Source organism: Schistocerca nitens, chromosome 5, assembly GCF_023898315.1.
Source record: "Schistocerca nitens isolate TAMUIC-IGC-003100 chromosome 5, iqSchNite1.1, whole genome shotgun sequence".
Classification (NCBI taxonomy): Eukaryota; Metazoa; Arthropoda; class Insecta; order Orthoptera; family Acrididae; genus Schistocerca; species Schistocerca nitens.
In genome coordinates this window covers 505,900,283-505,911,231 of record NC_064618.1, presented here as the reverse complement: position 1 = coordinate 505,911,231, position 10,949 = coordinate 505,900,283, and the positions used below count along the sequence as shown (strand labels likewise).

Below are 10,949 nucleotides of genomic sequence, written 5' to 3'. Positions count from 1 at the left end.
AAACTAAAACCCTCCCGAACAGGCCATGAAGGCCAACGGTACCGACCGCCCGCCGTGACATCCTCAGGCCATAGGAGTTACTGGATGCGGATATGGAGGGGCATGTGGTTGGCACATCGCTCTCCCGGCCGCATGTCAGTTTCCGAGACCGGAGCCGCTACTTTTCAACCGAGTTGTTCCTCAGTTTGCCTCACAAGGGCTGAGTGCCCCGCTTGCCAACAGCGCTAGGCAGACCGGATGGTCACCCATCCAAGTGCTAGCCCAACCCGACAGCGCTTAACTTCGGTGGTCTGATGGGAACCGGCGTTACCACTGCGGCAAGGCTGTTGGACACCACAACAACAATAACAACAACAATACAATAACAACAACAACAACAACAACTGGTTGCATTTACATGAAATTTTCTCCTGATGGTTACAGATTCTTAACGGCTGATTACACTGTACCCGAGTTAGCTGACATGTATCTCATTTATTGGGAGGCATGATGCAACAGTCGAGCAGCAAAGCGCCTGTATCTACATCTACATCTACAAGGATACTCTGAAAATCACATTTAAGTGCCTGGTAGAAGGTTCATCGAACCACCTTCACAATTCTCTATTATTCCAATCTCATATAGCACGCGGAAAGAACGAGCACCTATATCTTTCCACGAGAGCTCTGATTTCCATTATTTTATCGTGGTGATCGTTTCTCCCCATTTAGGTCGGCGTCAACAAAATATTTTCAACCGGCCGCGGTGGTCTCGCGGTTCTAGGCGCGCAGTCCGGAACCGTGCGACTGCTACGGTCGCAGGTTCGAATCCTGCCTCGGGCATGGATGTGTGTGATGTCCTTAGGTTAGTTAGGTTTAAGTAGTTCTAAGTTCTAAGGGACTAATGACCACAGCAGTTGAGTCCCATAGTGCTCAGAGCCATTTGAACCATTTTTTAAAAATATTTTCACATTCGGAGGAGAAAGCTGGTGATTGGAATTTCGTGAGAAGATTCCTCCACAAAGAAAAACGCCTTTGTTTTAGTGATGTCCATCCCAAATCCTGTATAATTTCAGTGCCACTCTCCGTAGTAGGCCTGTTACATTTTCTAAGAGTCCTGCCAATAAAATGCAGCCTTTGTTTTAGTGATGTCCACCCCAAATCCTGTATAAATTCAGTGACACTCTCCTTTACATTTTCTAAGTGTCCTGCCATTAAAACGCAGCCTATGTTTAGCATTCCCCCACAACATTTTCGGTGTGTTCCTTCCAATAAGTTGTAATCCCTAGGTATTTAGTTGCATTTACGGCCTTTAGATTTGACTGATTTATCGTGTAACCTAAGTTTCACGGATTCCTTTTAGCACTCATGTGGACGACCTCGCACTTTTCGTTATTTAGAGTCAATTGCCAATTTTCGCACCATACGGATATTTTTCTAACTCCTTTTGCAATTTGTTTTGATCTTCTGATGACTTTACTAGTCGATAAACGACAGCGTTATCTGCAAACAACCTGTATGTGGAACGATTTCCAGGGAGGAGGTTCCCAAATCATGTCAAATTTCGACGACTTGATGGCCGTTTTCGTGAAACACGATACCTTAGACCAGATCAAAAGAAAACTTATAGACCTCGCAATATGCGAACTGTTCAGTCCGTTTGGCTGAAGCTACAGCCATTTTTCGTAAACAACTAGTTGTTTTGAGCGTGTTAGACAATCATTAATACGCTGAACCAGTGGTGCACTAATTTATATGAACAATATTTCCAGCAACATCTCTAAAACAATATTCATCACACGGCAGTTTGAACACAGTCTTCAAAACCTTCATGAACTCCGGCGGTGGTAAGGTGCACTATGACATTTTTCTCGTTTAAAAAAGTGTTGTTTTTATCTTCTCCAAACATTATAGTGACCAAAACAAGAAAAAAATGGCTAGTAAACGTGGGCTCCAAAGTGCGTACCGTAAGAACTGTGAGCAATTTTTTATGTTCGCTACCGCGAAACATCGTTTACGCCAAACTAATGTTCGCTACCGCGAAACACATAGTTTACACCAAGCAAGTGCGCACAGCTTTAACGGTAAGCTTTCAACTGTAGGCGTTTACGCCATTCATTATGACACACGCTGTATATAGTTTTAATGGACAGTTCTTGCGGTCTCAACAGGCTCTGTAAATCTTGGACTTCAGGGTGGCTTACAGCATAGGCACTCATTATAAGTTTCGAGCTTCCTTGTCACTCACGACGGCAAGTTCTGCGTTCGATGTTTGTGCATGGAAAGCCCCCACATTTTCCTTTTTCTTTTTAGATTTCATAATTCCCACTCCAATTACAAAAGACAACATCGATCTAGCAGCAGGTTACGAAGTTTCTTGAAGTGTCAGATAAAATCTTAACTTTTAAAAGTTAACCGACGTTTAAAATTGGCAGTCTTATCGGGCCCAACTCATTAACTAGTTCCCAAGTTTCTGCGCATAGCGAGAAGCGGTCGTAAAATGTCTCTGGAAACGAGTCTACTGTCTGAGTCTTTGCCAGCCAATCTTCTTTTCAATCGGAGAACATGATATTTCATGAGGGACATTTACGTACAATTCAGATGCAGCAATTGGCGGAGTACATACGTTATCGTAAGCGTAGAGATGAATGATTTAAACACTATTAGCAAATAAATAATCAAACAAAGTAATTCATATATTGGAGGGATTTGCGTTGAGTATGAATCTTCCCACGCATACGTATCTTATATATAGCGAGAGGGCTGAACACTCTACTGTAAAAGGTGATAGAGAGAAATGGGTGATTAAGACAACCTATGTTTTAAAGCGTCTTTCTTTTCCTCGAAGATCGTAGAAAATAGTCCTCCCCAAGAATATACGCTACCATGACGGTTGTCCATGATTCATAACCAAAATGAGATTTAACATCTTCAGTTATTTGTAAGCGTGGCGCTGAATGGCATGGAATAATGGAATTCTGGTTATTGAGGAGACAATCTTCGTTGAAATTTTCCCCATGTCCGGTATCAATTATGACGATTAGCTTCTGACGACGACGAACGAAACAGTGCTGGAAAAGCTTGACTTCCCAATCAAACCTCATACAGTAAGAAAATCGAGAAAACTTCCACCATGTAAGACATGCTGTTCACATAATTTTACAGACTAGTAAATGAGACGTCAGGTTTTTTTAACAATTTGTTCCCCACACGAAGACACCTACTTCTTGGTCCCAATAATGAAGGAATTTTTGAAATTTAAAATCCGAATAATTAATTCAGTTGTTTTAGGGTAAGCGAAGCAGTTGTCGACCGGGTCGGTTTCAATACCATATGCGTTCTAGGTATTACGTAATGGATGTTGTGTGCATATGCCTTTCTCAGACCTAAGAAACATCAGGGTCTCCCAGTTCAGATGAGTGGGAGTGGAAGGAGGGTTGTCCCTCTACAGACTAACGTGAAAATAGAACCACCTCCGACTTTGTAGTTTTGACATGTGTTAAGTATCGCCAGTCGGGTGAAATACAACGTACACAGAAACACGGAACTATAGTAAAAACCCCACACGATTGAAAAAAGAATCGAATAAAATATTTTACTGGTGGCAACAGGACTAATATAATTTTCAAGTGCTCGTATTCAAAACCAATAACATGAAAATATTAGTTGCTACACATTTGTCAAATCTGGCCCTAAGGTGCCCTGGTGATCGCTGCGACATCTCAGATGATAAATTACGAATTTTGTAGTGAATTAGGTGCTTTAATTCAACCATTCTTTCCTCCGAGAAATATAGAAGAGACACTGAAATTAAAAATCACTAGTTGACAAACCGAGTGATTCTCAAATCCAGGTAATAACATCTAAGCGAGGTGGCACAGTGGTTAGCACACTCGAGTCGCATTTGGGAGGACGACGGTTCAGACCCCAACTGGCCATCCAGATTTGGGTTTTCCGTGATGTCCCTAAGTCGCTTCAGGAAAATGCCGGGATGATTCCTTTGATAGGGCACTGCTAATTCCTTCCCCATTCTTGACACGGTCCAAGCTTATGCTCAGTCTCTCATGACCTCGACGTCGACGGGACGTTAAACCTTTCCTTCCTTCACTCCCTTATAACATCAACTTTCAAATAACGTTTAATTCTACATCTACGATGTACTCCGCAAGCCGCGTATTGGTCTTTGGTGGAAGGTACTTCTTGTACCCATGTCACTCCCCCTACCCAGCCGGCCGGGGTGGCCGAGCGGTTCTAGGAGCTACAGTCTGGAACCGCGCGGCCGCTACGGTCGCAGGTTCGAATCCTGCCTCGGGCATGGATGTGTGTGATGTCCTTAGGTTAGTTAGGTTTAAGTAGTTTTAAGTTATAGGGGACTGATGACCTTAGAAGTTACGTCCCATAGTGCTCAGAGCCATTTGAACCATTTAAACCCCCTCCCCATTTTTTTCCTCTTCCTCTCCCGAATACGCGGAACAACAATTGCTGGTAAGAATTCGGTAAACTTACATCTGCATAGTTTTACCTTCGTGGCTATCTACAATAAACCACTATATTGGGTGACTGTTCTATGATAGTATGCTCACGGAATCTGAATAGTAAACCGCAGAGTGATACACAACACCACTCTTGTAACGTCTGCCACTGGAGTTGACTTAGCATCTCCGATGGCGAAACGCGCTGCTCTTCTTTGAATTTTTTCTATTCCTCGTCAATACTTTTTGGTACGGATCCCAGAATGACGGACGATACTGAAGGATCGGTCGAATGAGGATTTCGTGAGCTACTTCTTTCGTGGGTGGATTACACTTCCTGAAGATTCTCACAATGAATCTCAGTCTGGCCTCTGCCTTTTCTGCGATTTGTTTTATGTGGCCATTCCACTTAACATTGCTTCTTTCGAAGATTATCAGATATTTAATAGATGTCACAGCTTCCATTGCTTGGTAAGCAACCGCGTTATCATACAACAGCGTCACAGCGTCATCAGCGAACAACCTCATGGAAAATCCGACGTTGTCTCCAAGGTCATTTACAGTATTCTGTGAAAAGTGATGGTCCTGTAACCTTCCCGTGGTGTAGGCCCGATGTGTTCTATTTGTTAGGAACTCTTCAATCCAATCACAAAGCTAGCCTGAAATTCCCTGCGTTCGAATTTTGTTCATTAGACAACAGTGCGGAACTGTATCGAACGCTCTCCGGAAGTCAAAGAAAGCGGCGTCAATCTGGTTGATGGCATCTACTGCCTTCTAGGTCTAGTGGACGAACAGAGCGAACCGGTTTTTACATGATCGTTGTTTACGGACTCCATGTTGATTCCTATAGATGATCAATAATTCCAGAACAGTCTTAATCGCATATATTATTGTTAACTATTGTTTCCTGCCGTTATGTAGACAGGAGTAACACCACCAGCAGTCGACCAATGGTGTAAACGCCCAAGATGACCCCTACGTCGGTTTGAAACCGGTTGGCGGTATTTTAAGAATAATAAATGCGATTAAGACTGTTCTTGAATTATTGATTAATCATGCTAATCGCTGCTTCTCTCTACAACCATGTTGTCCAAAAATCCTATAGATGATGTTCAGATGTGTGCGAATTCCTGAGGGACCAAACTGCTGAGGTCATCGGTCTCTAAATTTACACTCTACTCAAACCAACTTACGCTAAGAACAACACACACACCCATGCCCGAGGGAGGACTCGAACGTCCGACGGGAGGGGCCGCGCAATCCGTCACACAGCGCTTGAAACCACGCAGCCACTCCGCGCGGCCTTGTAGATGAGTAAAGGCAGTAACACGCGGGCATAAAACATGTTCTAAAATTCTAGAACATACTGACGCCATCAACACTGGCTTACAGTTTTGTGCATCTTTTCGATGGTCCTTCTTGAAACCAGTAGCGATTTGCGTTTTTTTTTCCAATCATCGATCTACGATAAATTGACGAGTAAGTTCTTCAAGCGTTGTGCGATTTCTCGCTATCCATTTAATACGTAAGGTCCTTAAGCTGTGGTAAATTGCGCGGTTTAGATCCAATAAATTACGGTTGCTTTGCCGGCCGTTGTGGCCGAGCGGTTCTAGGCGCTTCAGTTTGGAACCGCGCGACCGCTACGGTCGCAGGTTCGAATCATGCCTCGGGCATGGATGTGTGTGATGTCCTTAGGTTAGTTAGGTTTCAGTAGTTCTAAGTTCCAGGGCACTGATGACCTCAGATGTTAAGTCCCATAGTGCTAAGAGCCAATTTAAACGGTTGCTTTGCGTCTGTGTACAAAGACGTTATTGAATTGAATTATGTATGGACGCTGCCTGTTCAGTAACGGATTTGATCATGTAACCTGTGAGATATTTATGGACGCCCCTAAGTATCTCATAGCTAACGCGAATAACTTGTTTAGAAATCCACTGTCCTCCTAAATGTTTCTCTTCATTTACTGGCAGAAAGCTAATTGCAATAAGTGACTGGCATCCTTCAGTTTTTCCAGGATCTGTAGCTTGAACGGATGCAAGTTCAAATTAACACATAGAAACTGACAAGCGCAACTCGGCCACAGCTGGTTGTTGACTCACTGCATGGAGTAGGCTAATTCTCAGTGACGTTGTTGGCTCCTTTTCGAAAACCGATGTAGACAAATTCGTAATACATGTGTCGAACGCTTGATTCCAGTGCACCCGACCACGGCTACGAAACTTATGGGAGTTCCAAATAGTGACTGCGAAAGAAAATAAATATGGCGTATGTACGTTGTTGCATGTTCTGCTCTACCGTTACTATTTTTGGAGACTCACTGTGGATCGCGGTCTCCTTTCTCAGTGCTGTCAACTGTATGCGGCACCCATTATGCAGGTGGTTTTTTTTTTATTATTTTGTGAGTTAGACAGTAATATTCGATTGTAAGACAAATATAAAAATAGATAACATCACACACTGCGGTGTAGACTAGATGAAAACAGAACATAACCTAGATATAGAACCACGTCATTTGAGTCCGAGAGGTCCTAAGTACTGCTGAGGTCTTCGCCATGGGCCAGTGTGTAACAGATCGGATGGTGGCTGCCCAAGAGCAAGAAGTTCGGTGTCTTTCTGAGGTGCTCTCTTCTGGACAGCAACGGTGGTGGCATTCTATAAATCTAAACTCTCGCCTACCTTCTAATTTTCCCACCATTTAAACACATAAATCGTTAATTTTAAGCATACACGGTTCCTAGTTAGTTTTAAGTTTCCAAGTGTTTAAAGCTGCAACTCTGTTAAAATATTAAGAAATAGCGCTTTTTCCAATCTTGGAAGCACTTCTGGAACTCACTTTTCGTTAAGAAGGTCAGCTCCTTCAGTGATTCTGTTTTTATCTCATCAGTGGTGGCAAAACGATGTCCTTTCACGGTTCTCTTCTGCCCCGGGAATAGAAAGAAGTTGCAAAGGACCATGTACGGCGATTACGGTGGCTGGGCAACATAACGGATTTGTTTTTGGCCAAAATATTATGAACAAGCATTGACGTGTGAGGGGGAGCATTATCGTGATACAATTTCCACGAGTGGTTTTGCCGAAATTCAGGTAGTTTTCTTCCAATTACTTCAGACGAACGGCGCATAACTTCCAAATAGTATTTCTTATTGATCGTACGACCATAAGGCAGGAGCTCATGATGCACTAACCCACTATAATAGAAGAAAAAAGTGAGAAGAACGTTCACATGTGATCGACCTTGTCAAATTTTTTTTCGGTCTTCGCTCTTTAGGCAGTTTACATTGGGAAGATTGAGCTCTGGTTTCAACGTCATGCCCGTATACCCTTGTTTCGTCATCTGTTAGAGCTTTCTTAAGAACTTCTGAGTCTTTGTCGACCTCATTTAGCAATTCCTGAGCGATGTCTAGGCGGCGTCGCTTTTGGCCGAAATTCAAAGTTTCGTAACAAACTTTGATGTTGGATAGGCCGACTTCATCAGCAACCTCTCTGGTGGTGATTCGGCGATTTTCCAGAACCATTGTCTTTACTTTTTCCATTGTCGTCAGTAACTGATGTGCTAGGGCAACCAGAGTGCTCGTCGTCTTCAAAGTCTTCTCGACCCTCTTTGAAACCTTTATACCATACTTAAACTCTTGTCTTACTAATAGCAGATTCGCCAAAAGCCACAGCCACTTTTCGAATGCCGTGTTGCACTTTATTCCATTTTCAAGCAAGACTTAACGCAAATTCTTTGATTCATGTTTCTCAAAAGCAAAAATTCGCCGTATAACCTTGTCGACTGTTAGCTATAAACTAAGTATTCGAAACATGTGAAAATCAAACATACATCACCAACATGCGTATCAACATGATTAAATAAAATAAATAAATAAAATAAATAAAATTGAAAGTCGGATGTATAAAGTTCGTAAAATTAAAAAATTCCCGTTACTTTTTGATCACACCTCGTAATTAGCAGTAAATAGAAAAAAATTAGATGTTTATAATGAGCTGCCGCAGGTTCGTGGAGGAACTGTCGCCCGTGGCCCTCTTTAATATGGACACTTTGACGACCTTCGGAAAACTGGACCTTCAGAAAATTCAAAATTGTTGAGGCTTTCGTGGCCACTTGTTGACAAACTGCCTATTGGCTTCTGTTCTTCAAAAAGGAGGGAATTTTGCTATCATCCCGAGAACCATACCTATGGAGGACATCATTGCCAACACCGAAGCAGACATTCGTGCCCTTCCTTGTGAAAGGGCAGAGGAAATAAGCACGGAAACAGCCAGGATACTGCACCGAGCAAAACCGCCAGCTTGCAACCTGAAGAAAGAAGAGGTACAAGCCATTAATAATCTCAACGCCGACAAGAGTATATTGGTACTGCCTGCCGATAAGGGGAATGCGACCGTCGTAATGAAGACCGAAGATTATGAGCAAAAGATCCGAGACCTATTAGATCCGACGACTCACCGAAAACTAAGCGCAGATCCGACGCAACGTATCACACGGAATACGAATCGATTGATCAAGGCATCTTCTCTGCCGGCGGACATACAGAGAAACCCGCGCAACACAGAAGCCCTACCACCTCGGCTGTATGGATTACCCAAGATCCATAAGAACAACGTTCCACTGAGACCGATCGTTAGCGCTCCTGGATCACCGACATATAAACTGGCAAAACACTTGGCCTCTCTGCTCCAACCACACGTGGGGAAGACCGACACATACATTAAGGACTCAGGACATTTCATTGAGAAGCTGAAGAAACTGAAACTTGCACCAAACGACATCCTGGTCAGCTTTGATGTTGTTTCGTTATTTACGAAAGTGCCACTCAGTGACGCTCTGGAGCACATCGGTTCCATTTTCCCGCTAGACATCAGAAAGCTCTTCCATGCATGTCTCACCACGAGCTATTTCACGTGGAATGGCGACTTCTACGAACAGCTGGAAGGCGTCGCCATGGGTAGTCCTCTCAGTCCAGTGGTGGCCAACTTCATGGAACAATTCGAAGCACAGGCACTGGACTCGGCGACTTGCAAACCTAAGGTGTGGTACAGGTACGTCGATGATACTTTCGTGGTGTGGAGCCATGGTGAAGAACAGCTCGGTGACTTCCTAAGACACTTGAACAGCCTCCATGCCAACATAACATTTACCATGGAAGTAGAAAAGGACAAGAAACTGCCATTTCTAGATGTGCTGGTCACAAGGGACGGCGAAAACCTGGGACACAGCGTGTATCGAAAACCGACTCACACGGACCGATACCTGCACAAACTGTCAAACCACCACCCGAGTCAGAAAAGAGGCATGATTAGTACGCTCGTAACGAGAGCAGAACGAATATGTGAGCCGCAACACCTCAAACGAGAAATGCAACACCTGGAAACTGTCCTGAGGAGCAATGGGTACTCCACAAATTATATTAGAAGTGTAACTGAGCCAAACACTCGGCGAAGTAATGAACCAGAAAAAGAAATGTCGGGTACGGCCTTTCTGCCATACATTCCCAGAGTGGCGGACAGAATCGGCCGTATATTGCGCAAACATGGCGTAAAGACGATTTTCAAACCGACAAGGAAGATCAAAGAGTGTCTTAGATCGGCGAAGGAGAAAAGAGACCCACTTGCAATGTCGGGAATATACCGCATACCATGCACATGCGGAAAAGTTTATGTCGATCCATTAACACCAGGATCAAGGAGCATAAGCGACATTGCAGGTTGGGGCAGGTGGAGAAATCGGCCGTGGCAGAACACGCACTGAATGAGACCGACCACGTAATAAAATTCGCCGACACGGAAGTTCTGGCTGTAGAGAACCACTATCACACGCGCTTGTTCAGAGAAGCTGTAGAAATACAAAAACACGCGAACAGTTTGAACAAGAAAGAGGAAAGCCTTAAGGTAAACGGATCCTGGCTTCCCGTACTGCAGCGAACGACCGTCGCAGGTAGCAAGAGGAGAACCGCACCGGGAATGACCGCGGAGAAGCCCTCGGACGTTGGCGCGCCAGGTACATATAGTCTGCGGCCGCGAGCTCGCCTCCAGTTCACCACCGGCAATGGAGGGTGAAGCTTTGACAATGCCAGCCACTCGTGCTGGCGAAACGTCAGAAAAATCATTAGATGAACGTCGGCCGAAGAACCCGAGACAGAAGCCAATAGGCAGTTTGTCTTCAGAAAATTGCCTACACCAGCGTTGCGCCATCTGTTTGCTCACGACCTCGGCCTGTGCCGAATTTAGATCGGCGTTTTGTGCATTAAGAAACTTTATGGCAGACCGACTCACGTTGTCGGAGTGTGAAACAATAAGAGCCGCGCTTTTCAGTCTGCTGCAGCGCTATCGATAGCAGTCGAGACTTCTCAGGCTGTCCTTTATGATTATTACGTCATAGCTCTCACGTATACGCTGCATTTCCAGCTAACTACGGGAACTTAATTTCTGGGTGACCTTCACAGATCAGCTACCACTGTGTTTAACAGTTTCATGTGAAAAGTGAATTTCCTGCTCT

General features: G+C 44.1%; 1 pseudogene; it reads right to left on the bottom strand.

The window, feature by feature from the left end:
- Positions 1 to 213: 213 nt before the first annotated feature.
- LOC126261098 (5S ribosomal RNA) lies at positions 214 to 331 on the bottom strand (annotated as a pseudogene).
- Between the last annotated feature and the right edge of the window lie 10,618 nt (positions 332 to 10,949).